The sequence below is a fragment of the Spermophilus citellus genome (assembly GCF_964194105.1).
Source record: "Spermophilus citellus genome assembly, chromosome: X".
Taxonomy (NCBI): Eukaryota; Metazoa; Chordata; class Mammalia; order Rodentia; family Sciuridae; genus Spermophilus; species Spermophilus citellus.
The window spans coordinates 124,610,286-124,629,446 of NC_138190.1; the positions used below are offsets into that span (position 1 = coordinate 124,610,286).

At 31.0% G+C, this 19,161-nt stretch overlaps 1 pseudogene across 1 annotated transcript in view; it reads left to right on the forward strand.

Moving 5' to 3' along the window:
- Positions 1-15,429, forward strand: part of LOC308639541 (rab GDP dissociation inhibitor beta-like) — a 28,783-nt pseudogene extending 13,354 nt beyond the window's left edge. The window contains exon 2 of the transcript in view: positions 14,230-15,429. The product of the transcript in view is annotated as a rab GDP dissociation inhibitor beta-like (transcript). The remainder of the gene's footprint in view (positions 1-14,229) is intronic.
- Positions 15,430-19,161: the final 3,732 nt, after the last annotated feature.

Below are 19,161 nucleotides of genomic sequence, written 5' to 3' on the forward strand. Positions count from 1 at the left end.
CTTGAATGAATTGTGTTTATTATATTTTATGGATAAACATGATGTACCAGGCCCCAATATGTACATAGGTTGCAAGAGAGACACAATAAATATGGAAGAATCATTATAAGTCTATGCCTACAATTTTTAGAATAGTTCAATGCTCTTTTGTGTTCAGATCAAATTGATGCTCATATTTTAAATGCTTCTCAAGGAATAGATTTAGCTCTATAATTTGTAAATAACATATTATGTTGGGTGCATCAGAATTTCTCAGGGTACATTTGAAACAACAAAAATAAAAAATAATTCAAGGAAAGAACAAAAATAGTATAAGGAACAAAAGCCAGCAGACCTATTTATTCAGAATCTCAGAGAGAGTAGACCCTGTGAACCTGTAATTTAATAAATTCCTAGAACTATCTTGATAATATGCCAAGTATTGGAAGTACTTATTTAAAGACTAGAACTTGAGAAATGGGAAGATCTAAATGAATGTACATTATTTTCTGGTACTCACCGATATCTTGGTAATAAAATGGATTTGAAAGCAGGAAGATAAGAAGAGTTTCAACTATAATGGTAAAGATAATGAAAGTGATACCATGTCAGAAAAATGTGACTATTTTGAATATTGTAGTAGATAATAAGTTGTACTTTCAACACCCTACACTTCAGTAAAATGTATTCACCTCCCCGTTTCCAGGAGTATTATCTGCTTGGAATTCACAGCTGAATCTCTCCCCAGGAACTGTCCTCAGTTAAAGGTTGATGACATGGTTAAGATTGTGCTGACTCCTCAAGTACAGTTCACATCCAATGAATGACTAAAGGTAAAAGATTTCCACAGTGGGAGTTTGTTGCCCTGGCTCCGTATACCACAGTTCAACTTAGGAATATGTCCAATTTTTATTCCCTCATTCCCTCCCAACTCTTGGCTCCCAATAGCACTCACAAAAATACTTCCTGCATGCAAGTATCTCTCTTAATGTTTTTCTCCCAGGCTCCCAGGGAACATAACATAAAAGAATTTTTCCCCTGAGAAGTCTGCAGAAGCAGAACTTAAAACTTGATTTTTATATAAATCATTCACAACCCCAGTGTCAAAGAAGTCTCCACAAGTAGCATCTGACATGTTATGGAGTTTTTACATTTTTAAATCACCATTGTTGAGTTGTAATCAGACACACCAATGAGACATAATACACTGCATGAATATTATATCTCAGAGATATGAGAGATTTGGAAAAGTATAATTTAAAAGTTAATGGAATTTTATGGCTCTTGCTAAGTGACATAAGTCCTCTGAAGAAAAATGGTGAAATGTGATAACTCAATAATACCAGGCAAAGGGCAAAATCATTAGCATTTTTGATTAGCATATAAGGAAATGCATTTATTGGTAACCAGGCAAAATTTAACTACAAGGGTAGTGGAGTTCCAGGCTTGTTTGAATTCTCAGTGCATGCATGACATCTATGCCACTGTCAAGGCCGTGACTAGGAAGAAGAAGAGCATTGAGATATAGGACAGAGGTATTCAAGGAAATGAACTTATAATTTTAGAATTTCCATTTTGCAACTTAAACCTCTGTTTCTATAGAGATGTTTCATTTTTCAGTGTTAAATGGTAGCAACATTAAGACAATATTGATATTTCTGCACTGAAAGACTACAAAGGTCCTTTCAGGATTGATCTATACCACTGCTTTAAGCCACCAGGTAAATAACTGTAGTCACATCATGACATCATTTATCCAGGGAAGGGTTGAACATACTAATACATCCAAACCTAATTTTGTAGAAAATTTGAATAAATCAATAGGACCAGAAAATTATTCAAATTTGTATTTTCTTCTATAGACAAATAAAATTAATTTGTTCTTTCACCAATTAAATATTTCCACCTCATTTGCAGGCCAGATATTTCTCCCTACTCACAATAGCACAATATTATTTAAATATTCATTCTTTGTCTTCTTTATTGGCAAAGAATTCAAAATAAATTGTGTTTAGAAAGCTCAGTGTACTTTAAGAAAAACAATTCAAAGAAATTATAAAAACAGTAAATTTTCAAGCCTAAAGATTTAATGTAGAAATAAAAATTACATAAAAAACAATTAATAGAGTGAAGAGACACTGCATGGAATGGGAGAAAGTATTTGCTAACCGTGTATCTGAAAAGGAGTTAATGTCTAAAATATACAGGAAACTCAAACAACAGTAAGAAAACAAATAACCCAATATAAAAAGTGGACAAAGGACCTGAGTATACATTTCTGAAAAGAAGATATATAAATATTTATATATAAATATATAAACATTTAAAAAATGTTCAGTATCACTAATCATCAGGAAAATTAAAACCATAATTAGGTATTGACTCAGACATTTAGAATGGCTATTACCAAAATAATAAAGATAATTAATGTTGGAAAGTATTTGGAGAAAAGGAAGACTTCTACACCACTGACCAGAATGTAAAATAGTAGAATCTTTATGGAAACCATTTTTAAGGTTCCTCAAAACATTAAAAGTAGAAGTAAAATATGATCCATCAATCCTATTCCTGGGCATATATCCAAAGATTGTTGAAGAGATTCTTGCACTTCCATGTTCACTGTAACAATACTCACAAGAGCTCAGATATGGAATCAAACTAAGTGTTCATCAGTAGAAGAATTAATAAAGAAAATATAGTATATATGCACAATATAATGCTATTTCTACTGAATAAAAGATATCCTATCATTAGCAATAACATGAATGAACTTAAAGGACAATATTTTAAGTGAAGTTAGCCAGAAATAGAAACACAAATATTGTACAATGCCACTTATATGTGGAATGTAGAAAAGTCAAATATAGAAAAAGAGGTAAAATGGTGATTACCAAAGGATACAAGGTAGTAAAATTGGTGAGACACTACACAAAGGACATCACATATCAATTAAACAGGAGGAATAAGTTTAAGATGTCTCTTGTACATCATGATGAGTATAATTAATAACAGTATATTGCATATTGGAAAATCAATAAGGGAGTAGATTTTTAGGTTCCTTCTAAAAAATTAGTATGTAAGTTAAAGCATGTGTTAACTGGCTTTAGATGACATTTCCACAGTATAGACATATGTGAAATCATCATGTCATACACCACACACACACACACACACACACACACACAGACACACATACACACACACACATGATTTTTATTTGTCAATTTAAGAAAAAAAAGAAATGAAGAAGATTAAAAGGGGATAAAGAACCTCAATAAGTATTAATCAAAAAAAGATGAACGGTCAATAAAATCAAAAAAGGTATTCAACATCACTAGCAATTACAGAAATACTAATTGAAATCACAATGTGATAGCCTTTCACACCTATTAGGATGGCTATTATGAAGGATCAAACAAACAAAAAGCTACAAAACAACAAGTCTTGGCAAGCAAGTGAAGAAATTGAAATGTTTTTGTGTTCCTGGTAGTAATATAAAATGAAAAAGCATACAATAGGGAAAATGATATGGTGGTTTCCCCAAAGTTAAACATATATTTATAATATGATCTAGCCATTCCATTCCTGGATATATACACAAAAAAGTATAAATAGAATTTAAACATATTTATATAGCAGAAAATCTTTCATAATAGCATCAACCTAACCCTAATCCAAATGTTCATTGATGGACAAATGAATAAACAAAGTCATGGTATAAATACAGTAAATGCATATTATTCAGTATTAATAAGGAAGGAAACCTGGCATATGCCAGAAAATAAATGATTTTTGAAAACAAAATGGTAAGTAAAAAGAACAAAAGAATACAAATATTATATGATTACCTTCATATGAAGGGTTTGAAATATGTAAAATCACAGAAATTGAAACTAGAATCATGTTTTCCAGAGACCTGAATAATGGATAATGGAAATACAAGCTTTAACACAAACGGAGCTTCAGTTTGGGAAAATTAAGTAGTTCTGGAGATGAATGGTTGTGATGTTCACACAATGAAATTTGTGATAATTTTTATATAAGTAAATTTTAATACTTAATGCCACAGAATTGTATATAATACTCCCTCTTTACATGTGGTTCACTTTCAAGTTTCAGTTACCCACTGTCAACCGGAGTTCAAAAATATTAAATAGAATGTTTCAGAAGTAACAATTGATAAGTTTTAAGATTCCAAGTATTCACCATTCTGAGTAGTATGATGAACTCTCACACTATCCTTCGCTGTCCAGCATGAACATGATTCATTCCTTTGTCCAGTGTATTCTCCCTGTAAGTGTTACCAGCCTGTTAGTCAGTCAACATTCTGGTTCTTGAATCAACTGTTGCAGTATTGCAGTGCATGTGTTCAATCAACACTTCTTTTACTTAAGAAGGGCCCTAAAGCACAAGAGTAGTGATGCAAAGGAGTCACCAGGACATAAAACCTGAAAGGACAGGTTAACTCTGGAACTACATAGCAACACTGCACAGTATATAGGAAAAACAGAGAGGAAAAAAATCATCATTAATGGGATTAGGCAACAATTTCTTGCTTGTGACACCTAAAGCACAGGCAATAAAAGGACAATCATTGTAGTGAGAAGTCTGTCTACGAAAATTCTATAACTCACATATCTGTTGAAGGATTAATATCCACAGTGTAGAAATTACTCCTACAACTCAGCAACAAAATAATCAAATAACAAATTTAAAAATGGGCAAAGAGTTTGAATATACATTTCTCCTATGTGGATATACAGATGGCCAAAATGCAGATGAAAAGATGCTAACTACACTAATCATCAGAGATATACAAACCAAAACCAAAATAATATCACTTAACTCCCTTTATATTGGCTCCAATTTTGAAAAACACAGGAAATAAAAGTATTGATAGGGATGTAGAAAATGTTACATTTTCTAATTCATTAATATAAAATATATATTATATTTATTTACATCTTCTTTAGCTCATTTCTGCAATGATTTCTAGTTTTTAATGTATAAATCTTTCACCTCCTTGGTTAGTATCTATGTATTTTATTCTTTAACATGCTGTTATACTGGGATTCTCAAATACTCTTTGTGAGGTTGTAAAAAGGTGCACTTGTTATGGAAAACAATAGCAGTTGTGCCAAAACACTGAAGAAAGAACTGACCTATTATACAGAAAACCCACTTCTTGGTATATATCCAAAATAATCGAAAGCAAGTTTTCACAGTATTATTTTTACACAATGTATACTTAGCATCACTGTTTTCAACAGCCAAGAGGTGGAATAAAAATCAGTGTCCATTGACAAATGAGCAAATAAACAAAATGTCATATAGACATGCAACAGAATATTGTGTATCATTAAAGAGTAATGAAATGTTGCCACATGCTACAACATGGATGAATCTTGAGAATGTTATGCTAAGGGAAATGGGTCACTCCACCAAAGAATAAATACTGTATGATTCTTCTTATATGGGGTAGCTGAAGTAGTAAAATTTGTAGAAATAAAAAATAGTTTTATATCTGATTGTCCATTCCAATTGTGTAGAAATACAACTAACTTTTGGATGCTTGTTTTGTTTCTCACAACTTAGTTCAATCTATTTGTTAGTTATAACAGCTGTGTGTATATGTTGAAAATATTTAGTTTTCTACATATAAAAACAAGTCATTTGTGGAGAGAGAGAATTCTATACTTTTTGTTCCAATATTGATGACTTACTTTCACTGTCTTGCCAAATTTGTTTGGATATGACTATAAAAATTATTCTGAGGTAAAGTGACAAAGCATATTGTTTCGCCTTGTTTCTGATCCTACAAACTTTGGGTCTTTTACCATTGAATATGATGTTAGCTATGAGCTTTCCACACATAGCCTTGATTATATTAAGATAGTTTCTATTCCCAGTTTGATGAACGTTTTTATCATGAAAGGGTGTTGATCACTGTTAAATGTGTTTTCTGCATCAATGGAGAAGATGACGTGTTTTTGTCCTTTATTCTTTTATGTGATATGTTACATTTATTGATTTTTGTATGTTTTATCATTATTGCATTTCAGGAATAAATTTCCCTTATTCATAATGTCTATCTTTTTAATGTATTGTTGAATTTCATTTTTAAGAATCTTATGAGGATTTTTGCATTAATATTCATCAGGAATAATTCATAGTTTTATTCTAGAGTCTTTGATTTTAATGTTAAGGTAATAATGGTCTCAGGGAATATGCTTGAAAATTCATTGTACTCCAGTTTTGGGGATGAGTTTTAGAAAGATTGATGTTCATTCTTCTTAAAAATATGGTAGAATTTTCCAGTGAAGCCATCAGGTCTAAGACTTTTCATTATTTAAAGGATTTTAATTCCTGATTCAATCAACTTACTATTTATTAATATATTCATTCTGTATTTCTTTATGATTCCTTCTTTGTAGGTTATGTGTTTCAAAGAATTTACGTGTTTCCCCAGCTTATTATTTATTGAGCATACAATTGTTCATAGTATTCTCTTATAATTACTTCTATTTCTGTCATAAATTGTAAAATCTCCTTTTTCATTTCTTATTTTAATTGCTTGAGTTTTCTCTCTTTGCTTTCATAGTTTCTCTAAGTGTTTGTAAATTTTGATGACTTAAAAAACTTTAAATTTTATTGGTTGTACATTGTTTTTATTTATTTCATCAAATTCTGCTTAAAATCTTATTGTATTATTCCACTTGTTCTTAGTTCAGTTCCTTAAGTTTGAAAGTTAGGATATTAGCGAACATCCTCCTTTAAACTTAATTACTTCTTTAATAGCCCATTCTCCAAATACAGCCACACTCTGAGACATTGGGAGTTAGGGCTTCAACATATGACTTTGAGGAGACTGAAGTCAGTGCACAATATTTAATTAATGTTGTTCACCTAACAAAAAAGTTACATACATGTAAGTTATACACAAAACTTCATTTATTTAAATACATTTCTTAATTTATACTTATTATTATTTTTATAATAGAAATACTTTACTGTTACTTAAAGTTTTAAATTTTCTACTTATCCTAAGCCTAAATCTAATAAATTCTACTGATTTCCTCCAAAGTATAAGAATCACTGATTTAAAAAATATAAAATGATTCTTCCATTTAAATGTATGAAGAGAATATGCACTGAGATTATTGATCTACTAATTGTTTTTAAAACATTTTAATGGATATATTACAAGTGTTTAACCTCATGTGCTTTAACAGTACACATTATAGTAATAACACTTCCTCACTAGTCATAGAACGCTCATTCACAAAGCTGAACCTTGAAAATATTTAAAATATGTTGGATTTAGCAACCCAAGTGATAAACAGCTCTGTATTATACTTGCTTTATGCAGGTCTTGTGGATCTTCATACAGAAAGATTACCTAGTAAAACATGGATATGAAACAAGAATCCAAAGCCTCACTGACATTTTCTCAGTTGTGACTATTTCTAAGCAAGTAGGTCATTCTATAATGGTGATGCTTTCCTTCCATAAAATGGATATGTTAAACTGTGAATACTCTTTGAAGATAATATTTTATTTCTGTGGCTTTAAAAATAAATGAAAAAAAATGTGCTGTATTATCATTTTTCTTTGAAAAGAGTAGGCCAGACTGCCACTCAGAATTTTTAGAATATGGAATAGGATCACCTTTTGTCCATTTCTTATATTTAATAGTACAGCTGAATATGAATAATCTAAGATTTAATTATATTGGTTATTTGGGATGAAAGAATATTCCATGGCATCTCTGAGTTTATTTCAGTAAGCCAAATAATTTTATAATTGCATATTAAATTAATTAGTTCACCCCTATAATTAACCCTTCCAATATATTTATGTAATTATTTGCCATTGGTCCTTACATGATTGATATATGTATATCTGAAAAAGATCTACAACTAGGAAGAGATTATAATCCAATTAGAAAGTAGTCATATGAGTAAGAAAAGTATGATTATACAGTAACATGTACTTGTAGTGTAAATGATGCTGTCAAGTGCAAAAAAGACTGATACTAAGATAATGAATGGAGTAAGATGAGGGTTGTCAACTCTGATGGAAGTAGTAATGTTCTAAATTGTGTCTTAAATAGTGGTTTAGAAAAGACATGAAATTAAATTACCATGGAGGAAGAAGGCATTTTCAATGAGTGCACAATTGTGAGCTAAAGCTTGAATATTAGAATTAGAAATATATGAGATATTTCAAAAGGTTTTCTTGGTTATGACAGAGTCTTACATTTCATGTGTATTAAAACAAAGTTTGAGGCCTCTGACTAATTAGCATATAAAGTCAAACATTGTAACAAATGAATAACCAAACATAGCTACAAATTTTAGAGGGATTTGGGAGCTGAGGCACTATAAACTCAAAAAGTTTCACTGATCACTATGGTTAAATAATGTAAAAATTTATAACTACTATTAATTAGTTCACTTGTACATTAAGTTCTTTGCCTTTTTCTCCTTGAAAAGAAATTGTGAGTAACTAATTAATCTGTAAAGTTCATTATGTAGGCGATATTGCATATGAAAACAATCAAAATGACTATTTCAAATAAATGTACTTTACTATGTAATAAAATTTATAGTGACAACACAATTTCCTAAATGTAAGCATTTAATAGTCAAAAAAAAACAAAAACTATTTTTACTTGTCATGAAATGAAATAAGAGGTGATAATAATTCTGTTAATATCATCCATGAAGATATATCAGCTGACTATTTCAGACCCCAAAATGCGGTGCAGATTTTTAAAATCCAAATTGCTGTTTAAGTTCTTTACCAAGAAAATTTAAATGAGCTTATATTCATGTGCATGTACATTCTTGACATTAGACACCTACATTTGAATTTTATTGAAACAAATAGTTTGCTTTTGGGTAGAGGGAAAAACAACAGAGGACCTTTGAATATGAAGATTCCATTATATCTTTATTCCTGGTCATTGATGTACTTCTCCTATCATTGAGTTATAAGTTTGAATCAAATGGCTTAAATTTTTGCTAATTCCTAAAAATAATTTTAGTTTTTTTATGAAAATAATTTCCTAAATATATAAGAAATATAGATTTTGCCTTTTCATAAGGACCTAGACTCATTCAATAATTTATTACAATGACTCAAGTATTTAAGGTAGAATATTTTAAAAAACATTTTTCATAATATAATTTAAAATTAGTCTCTGGTTTCATCTTTTTAAAAATTAACTCACTTTATCTTTAACTATAAATTCAACATACATGATAATATGACTTTAATAAAATGCTAGACATCTGATAAACAAGTGGAATTAACATATTGATATATTTTACCTGAAGTGTCCACGTTGTTTTAAACAACAACCCTTTAAATGATTGTTTGCCCTGATTAGTGTCCATTTGAATATCACATATCAGAGGTTCGGGTTGTGGCTCAGTGGTAGAGTGCTCGCCTAACACCTGCAAGGCACTGGGTTCGATCCTCAGCACCACATAAAAATAAATAAATAAAATAAAGGTATTATATTCAACTACAACTTAAAAAAGTTTAAGAACAGAATATAACATATCAATTGGAATATCTCAAAATAAAGATATTGTAAGTTACATGTCTAATACATAATATACTTATAAATTTTTATAAATTAATTCATAAAATCCACATAAGTTTATGATATGTCTACACTTAGTATCTTTACTTTTTAAAAATGGGAAAGAATGCATACTTGGTTCATGATTGAAAAAATAAGTCAGTACTGATTAATTAATTTAAACCTAAATTTAATTTAAACCTAAAACTAATTGGTTGAAAATATGTAAATTAGCTTATGAATAATCTGGAATGTGCGAAAATAAACAAAGGCATACTCAGTTTCTTCCAAAAAATACCACCTGGGATGGTATTAATGGTGCCACTTTCAATGGATATTCACTGCCTCCATTTACTCTATTGTCCATGGAAACTCAAGGATATGCCACTAGATTCTCCAACCACTAACAACATGATTGATTTCTAATTGGGCCATGATATTTGTATCAAAGTCTCATTCCATGTGTGTTCCATAAGTTTTCTGTTGATGGTATCATATCTGCTGTCAAATTTGATTTCCTATTGGAAACAGAAGCTCCAGGAGTTCCACAAAGATAAATGCAAAGAGAATACAATGCATGCTAAGAGATATCACAGAGAAAATGCTGAGAACTAGAAATATCTTGAAATCAGAAAAACAGTGAATCATTCATTATATACATCAAAACATAAATGTGAATAAAAGCTGACTCCTAATCAGAAATAATGGAGGCCAGAAGACATTGGAATGATATATTCGAAAACCTAGAAGTAAGTAAACAAACTGTAAAGAGTGAATCATTTATTCAGAAGGGTGAACTATAACATTTCAAGCTAAGCAAAACCAGAATATTTTTGTTAGTAAATTTACCTTAAAACAACTACTGAAGATTTTTTTAGTTTGAATCCTTGACATTAATTCAGATACACAAAATAAAATAAAGAGCATCAGTATAAGTAATAAATAAAATATATATTTATATTTATTCTATTTTTATCTTGACTGATTGCAAAAGTAATTATATGCAACAAAATGTATACAATTATATTATTGGACCCAAAACATATTGGAATGTGTCATATCCAACAATGATATCACAAAGGAAGTAAGTGCAAGCAGAGCTGTGTTAAAATAAGAAAATGACACAAGGTGGTAACAAATCAACAGAAAAACATAAAGAAGACTAGAAAAAGTAAGTATACAAACTCCTTTAATAAAATATGCTTTTAGTTTTCCTTTTATCTTCTTTAGTTCACTTAGAATTTTACAAGAAATCATAACAATGTCATGCTTGGTTTTAAAATGTATAGGTATAATATGCACAACAAAATTGAAGGCTGAGCACTAAAGGAGTAATATTTCTATTTCTTACTGAAATTAAATTAATATTAATCTGATAGATTCTGATGCACTAGTATGTATATGTGGTAAAACAGAGTAAGCAACAAGAAATTAACTCTAATAACTGTAAATAATCACTGAAGGAATGAAAATATTACACAATAAAATATTACCTTGATGCAAAAATGCAGGAAAATGCAATAATAAAAATGAATTTATACATATAGAAAATGAAAATTATAATTTTAGACATATATCTATCAATAAAATTAAATGAAAATGGATTAAAAACTACAATCTAGAGTAGATTTTAAAATTCCACAATCATGTTAAACATAGGAGATACATTTTCCCTAAAATTTACAGTTTAAAAGAAAAAGTATAGAAAAAATAGCATGCAAATGGTACCATAATTTAAGTGGTTATACTAAAAAAATATTATGTCACTACAGATAAATATATTTTAAAAGAGCAAAATAATGAATATTTCAGAAAATATAATCATAAACACATATATCTCACCATATATATGTAGATATATAGATATGCACATACACCTAATAACAGAACCCCAAAATACATGAAATAAAATCCAAGAGAATAAAAAGGAGAAATAAACAATTCAAAATTAATAGAAGCTTGAATGTGCCATTATTAATCATGAAAAGAACATGGCAGAAGATGAACAAGAAACCTTTTTTAGTCAGATTTTCATTGCAGTGACAAAATACCCGATATAAACAAATTAAAAGGAAGAAAGATTTTACATCATGGTTGTATAGGTTTCAGTCCATGGTCAGCTGGCTTTATTGTTTCTATGCCTGTTGGGAAGCAGAATATCATGGCAGAAAGCTGAGGCAGAGGAATGCTTCTCACTTTATAGCATTCAGGAAACAGAGTGGGGAACTGAGGAAGGGGCTAGTGCCAAAATACAGAATTCCAGGGCATACCCCTATACTTCCTCCAATGGGTTCCACTGCATATAGTTTCCACAATCTCCCAATAATGTCATGAAATTTTTAATCCATCAATATATCAACCCACCAATGAGGTGAGGGCCCTCACGGTCCAATCCCTTCCCAAGAGCCCCACCTCTGAAAACTACTCTACTGGGAAAAAAGCTCTTAACATATGAATCTTTAGAGGACATTCCAGATTCAAACCATGAGAGAAACAGATGTCTTGTACAATACTATACACCAACTAGACCTAATGAATATGTATATGCCACTTGCAACAGGAAAACAAATTCTTTTTTTAATTGATTTTTTTAAAAAAATAAATGACAGTAGAATGCATTACAATTCTTATTACATGTATACAGCACAATTTTTATATCTCTGTATATAAAGTATGTTGACACCAATTTGTGTCTTCATACATGTACTTTAGATAATGATGTCTATAACATTGCACCATCCCTGCTAACCCCCTGTCCCCTTCCTTGCCCTCCCACCCCTCTGCCCTATCTAGAGTTCTTCTATTCCTCCCATGATGCCCCTCCCTATCCCACTATGAATCATCCTTCTTATATCAGAGAAAACAGTCAGCATTAGGAAAACACAAATTCTTTTGAAGTGCAAACAAAACATTCTCTAGGAGAGATCACACACTTGGCCATAAATAATTTTCAATAAATTTAAAAATATAAAAATCATATAGAGTAAATGCTCCAATGAAAGTGAGTGAAATTTGAAATTAAAAACATGAATTTGGAATATTCAAAATTATGTAGAAATAAAAGAATACAGTCCTAAGTAATTGAAAGAAGAAATGACAAAGATAATTTGAAAATACATTGAGATGAATGAAAATAAAGATACAACATAACAAAACTGACAGGAGGCAGAAAAAAGAAGTCCACAGAGAAAAATTGAAATGGGAATTTCCTACATTAAAAAGAGAAAAAAGATCTAAAAGTAACAGGCTAACATTATGACACTGAAGAAACAAATGTAAACTAAACTCAAAGTAATTGAAATTAACCAGAGAACAGAAAAGCAGAAAAATGATGTAATTAAAAGTTGATTCTTTGAAAAGATGACAAAATTGATAAAACTTTATTTATATTTGTAAATAGAGCAAGAAAGAATCAAAGTACAAATTTTGCACATGAAATGAAAGAGTGGGCATTAATAATGGTCTTAGAGAAATTTTTAAAAAATTATAAGGGAATACTAGAAATAGAAATAAATCAACTAATTAATGAGTTGAAAAGGCACAAACTACCTATAGTGACTCAGAAAGAAAAACAAAAGCTAAATAGACTTATAATAATTAAAGACACTAAAATATCAATTAAAAAAAAAAACTCCTAAAATAGAAAAATCCAGGCCATGTGACTTCACTAGTGAAATTTAACCATATTAAAGATAACTAAATCTAATTCTTCACAAACTTCCTCATATAATGGGATAGTAAGTAATGTTTTGCAACATGCTTTATGAGTTGAGTACTAATTTAATGTTAAAATCAGAAAAAAAAAAACACAAGAAAAGAACATGACAAATTAGTAACTCTTATGAATAGAAAGGCAAAAGTCGTTTTAAAAATACTTGCATACCAAAACATTTATATATATATATATATATATATATATATATATATATGTGTGTGTGTGTGTGTGTGTGTGTGTGTATGTATATATATGTATGTATATGTATATGTACATATACATATACATATACATATACATACATATATATACATACATATATGTATATGTATATATACAAACACATATTACATACCACAAGCAATTGGGTTCTATTTTAAAAATTCAAGGTTATTTTAACTTTTCAAATCATTGGTGTAATATACCATAGCAACTGGGAGAAAAAGGACCAAAATACTATTGCAATGGATGTAAAATGTACATGACAAATTCATTAATCCCTCATGAAAAAAAAAAAACAGTCAATGAACCAGAAATAAAAAGCAATTTTCTCAACCTGATAAGGTTCATTATTATGTCTAAAACTTAATAGTCATACTTTATCATGAAAGTTTACATGTCACTCCCCTAAAGTCAGGCACAAGTTAAGGATATCCCTTTCTACAACCTCTATTCAACATTTCACAGGAGATTCTAGCAGGGCAGTTAGACTTGCAAATAATAAGTAATGCAGATGAGTTTATCTTACTTAAAGAAAATCAATTATATATCTCTAAGATGAAAATGAGTGAAATCAGTCCACAAAATTTGTTTTGGTACCAGCCCTCCCCTCCCTGCCCAGCTGTTCTCTTTCTTTGCCTCATAATCAGCTCCATTTTACCTCTTCCAGTATTCCTGGTTCCTTAGGGCCCCAAATGGCCTGAGCACTTTTCTGTTTCCTTAGGGTTTTTGCGTGTATTCTGTCCAGTATAATGTCAGTGAATGGAAAAAAAGTTTTTCACATGCATCAAAACCCACATTATGGGGGGTAAAGTGCTTCTATAACACCACTGAATCAGTATCAGCATCAATGGGGAGAGGAAGAGACTGGAATGTTGACTTAATTTCCAAGTTCCTCATGGCTAATGATCAGCTGGTTAATATGCTGCTTTATACAGAAGTGACTCTCTATCTGGATTTCAAAGTGACCCGAGGAAGCTTTGTGTATAAAGGAGGAAAACATACATTTTAGTTATTTCCACTGAAACAGAAGCCCTGGTGTCTAGCTTAATGGAACCGTTTGAAAAATGTCACTTCAGAAAATTCCTAGTCATATGTTGCCAACTTTGATGAAAAAGATTCTATAACTTTTGAAAGTATTGATCCTAAGAACACCATAATTTAAGATTTGTATTAGAAATCTGATTTGGGCCATGACATTATGGATTTTACTGGTAATACTCCTATACTTTAAAGAAATGATGACTACTTAGATCAAACATGTTGTGAAACCATTAATAGAATTAAACTTTACAGTGAGTCTTTGGCAAGATATGGCAAAAACTCATACCTTTATCTACTCTATGGCCTTGGAGAACTGCCACAAGGATTTGCAAGGCTGAGTGATATTTATGGAGGTACTTAGATTTTGAATAAACAAATTCTAAGAAACTGTCATGCAAAATGGAAAAGAGGTTGTTGTAAAGTCTGAAGGAGAGATTGCTCACTGTTAGCAGCTCATTTATGACTCCAGCTATATAAACGATCTGGTAGAAGAAGTAGGCCAGATGATCAGAGTTCTATGCATACCTTCAGCCTCCCCATCAAGAACACCAAAGATGCCAACTGTTGTCATATCATTATTCTACAGAACCATGTCAATAGAAAATCAAATATCTATGTCTGCATGACCTCCTCTGCACATAATGTGACAGCACAAGGGAAGAACACTGTTATCATTAGTACAACTGTGGAAACTAAGGAATGTGAAAAACAAATCAGACCAGCATTGGAGCTCTTGGAACCAATTATACAGAAATCTGTTAGCATCAGTCACCTTCTTGTAGCAAAAGATTTTTGAAAAGAGAGCCAGATCTTTATCTCTCACATATATGATGACACAACTCACTTTGGGACAATCTGTCATGACATTAAAGATATCTAGTCAGATATCTCAGGATGACAGAATCTGAGACTGATTTGAGGAAATGAAGTGCAAGGAAAATGACATCAACAGGGAAGACTAAGAGCAGTACATGTTAATATCTAATTTGGATGAATTTAGAATTTGATAATACATATCATATGAAATCAATATTATAAGGCCTGTTTTTGTAATCAAAATTGAGAGATTGAAGAGCACAGTGACAGTAAATATAGTTCCTTTTCATCTTTCTAATACCACATATTAACTTGTTTTCATGGAATGGTTATTCAGAATTAGCCAGTTACCATATTCTCTTCAATTTCACTGAACTGGCTTTTTTTTTCTAATGAAAGTTTCAAACAAACATTGTCATACCAATATAGTGAACTTTGTACAGTATTTGTATCTTTTACTCAGTGTAGTCTTTGAAGTTGTGTGCTTCTGCTGCCCAAGAGATGGATTCATAAAATTTATGTGCCTTCTTGACATTAAGGAGATTATAAATTGAATATTTCATAGTTTGGGACAATATCCCTATGTTTTTCCCTATAACTACATATTGTGGTGTTAAATATTATGGTAGGGCCCACACAACAGAGCCAAATATTTGGTTTATGTGGGGCATAAACTTCTAATCAAACTCCAGACTTAGGAATTCATTTGGAGGAAGCTAGTATGTGGTGGTTTAACCTAATAAAATTGATGAGAAATAGGGAAAGGACTCTATCATAAAAGAGCAGGTAAAAATGTGGAAGCATCTTTTGTGTCCCAGGTGTGACTTCTTCAATGGACCAAGCTGCAATGCAGTGCGGATTTGACAGAGCCTCTACTTCGATGATGTTTATCCCAAAATGGTTCCAAATTATTTCTGTACTACAAAATAAGGCCAAACTCTGGAACCCACAAAAATTATTCTGCTCTTTTTCAAGATTGTTTTTACTATTCTGTGTCCCTTATATTTATATATTAACTTTAGAATCAAATTATTAGAAATTATGAGGAATATATTAAAATTATTAGCTATAATATACAATTATAGCAATGTTAAAAGATACAAAATTGATAGCAATAATTCAAAAATGAAATTAAAAATTAATTCTATTTATAATAGCACCAAAAGTTAAAATACTTAGAAATAAATTTAACAAAAGAAATGCAAAATTAATACCATGAAAACTACAAAACATTTTTGAAAAACATTAATGAAAATCAAAATAAATGGAATGCAATTGAATGCTAATTAGTTAGAAAAATTAATACTGTTAAAATAGTAATACTCTCCAAGTTAACTTCAGGTTCAATGCAATCACTACTAAAACACACACTGCATTTTTAAGTAAATAAATTATCTGATTTCAAAGTTTCTTGCAAAGTGACATTAATGAAGACAATTTGGTAATTTGATTTCATAAGGATAGACATGTAGGGCAATGGAACAGAATTGAGCACTCAGAAATGAATGCTCATGTTCATGGACAATTGATTTTAAAAATGGTTGCCAAGAAAATTCAATTATTTGCTCCAAATTTGCTGATACAATTATATATCCACATGTAAAATAATTAAGATGGACAGTTTTAGTCAGCTTTTTCTTCCTATAACCCAAAGACCTGACAAGAACAACTTAGAAGAGGAAAAGTTACTTTTTCGCAAAATTCCAGAGCTTCAGTCCATAGTTGGCTAATTCTACACATCTGGGACCAAGATGAGGCAGAATATAGTGGCAGAGGGTGAAGTAAAAGAAAACTGATCAGGACATCACAACCAGGAAGGTGGGGGGAACATCCCCGGTGACCTACTTCCTGCAGTCATACTCTACCTGCTTATAGTCACCACTCAGAATAGTAGTAGATTAATCCACTAATTATGTTATAGTTCTTTTTTTAAAGAGAGAGAGAGAATTTTAATATTTATTTTTTAGTTTTTGGCAGACATAACATCTTTGTTTGTATGTGGTGCTAAGGATCGAACCCGGGCCAAACACATGCCAGGCGAGTGCACTACCACTTGAGCCACATCCCCAGCCCATGTTATAGTTCTTATAATGCAATCATATCACCTCTGAACATTCCTGCACTTTTTTACTTTCAGGGGACAGCTCATATCCAAACTGCAATAGACTCCTACTTTAAAACATATACAAGAATTAAAATGGATGACAAATATAACCTCTAAATCCATACAATTCTAGGATGATAGATCTTGAGCATGCAACATTTTCTTAGATATAACACTATAAACAAAAGCAACAGAAGAAAGAATTCATATGCAAGATGACATCAAAATTACAACCCTCTGGGCTCCAAATTCCACCAAAAAGAAAATGAAAAGACAACCAAAAAATAGGAGAAATTATTATAAATCATATATCTCAAAAGATAATTAGATAATTAATAGACATTTTTCCAAGAAAAATATACAAATGGACAATAAGAACACGAAAAGATGATCATCACATTGTGCATCAAAAACACACTGGAGCTGGCCATGGTGGTGCATGCCTGTAATCCTACCAGTTCAGGAGTCTGAGGCAGGAGGATCACCAGTTCAAAGCCAACCTCAGCAATGGTGAGGTGCTAAGCAACTCAGTGAGGCCGTCTTGAAATAAAATACAAAATAGGGCTGGGGATGTGGCTCAGTGGCCAAGAGCCCCTAGGTTCAATCCATGGTACTGCCTGTTCCAAAAAATAACCACACACACACACACACACACACACACACACACAAAAATGGAATACCACCTTATACCTACTAGGATGGCTATAATCAAAATACTGATAATAACAAATATTGGGATGGATGCAGAAAATTTCTAGTAGGAATATAAATCATACAACCATTTAAAGGAAGCCCATCTGTCAGTTCCTCAGACTTTAAACAAAATTACAATATAATCCAGAAATTTCTTTCCTAGGTACATAACCAAGAGAAATAAAATTATCATTATTATACAAACACTTGTATAGGAATGTTTGTAGTATTATTGATATCCAAAAAGATATGTTAAGCAACAGATATATTACAATTTTGTAATTATCTATACAAATTGTAAAGATTTGTAATATATCTATACAAATAGTCAATTATTTAATTTATAATTTTTCTTAATTTTAATTTTTATTTTTTAGTCATATATGACAGCAGAATGTATTTTGACATATAATACATACATGGAATGCACATACATTAATCATATTGTCTATTCTATTCTGCTGCCCTTCCTATCCTCCCTACTCTTCCCCTCCTCTCCCATTTTTTCTCTCTATCCAATCTAATGTGACACATTTTTTTCTTTTTCTCATTACAAAATCATATATGTATTCTGTATAACAATGAGGTTCTCCTTCCATCTTCCATCCAACTCCCTTTCTCCCTCTTTTTTCCTCCCACCTCTCTTCCCTATTTAGTGGTAGTCTTCTTTTCATGCTCTTCCTTCCTATCCCATTTTGAGTCACCCCCCTTATATCAGAGAAGACATCCGGCATTTGTTTTTTAGGGATTGGCTAACTTCACTTAGCATAATCTGCTGTAATGCCATCCATTTGCCTGCAAATGCCATGATCTTGTTATTTTTTAGTGCTCAGTAATATTCCATGTGTATAAATGCCACATTTTAATCCATTCATCTATTGAAGGGCATCTAGGTTGGTTCCACATTATGGCTATTGTGAATTGTGCTGCTATAAACATTGATGTGGCTGTGTCCCTGTAGGATGGTTTTTTAGGTCTTTTGGGTATATTCCAAGAAGG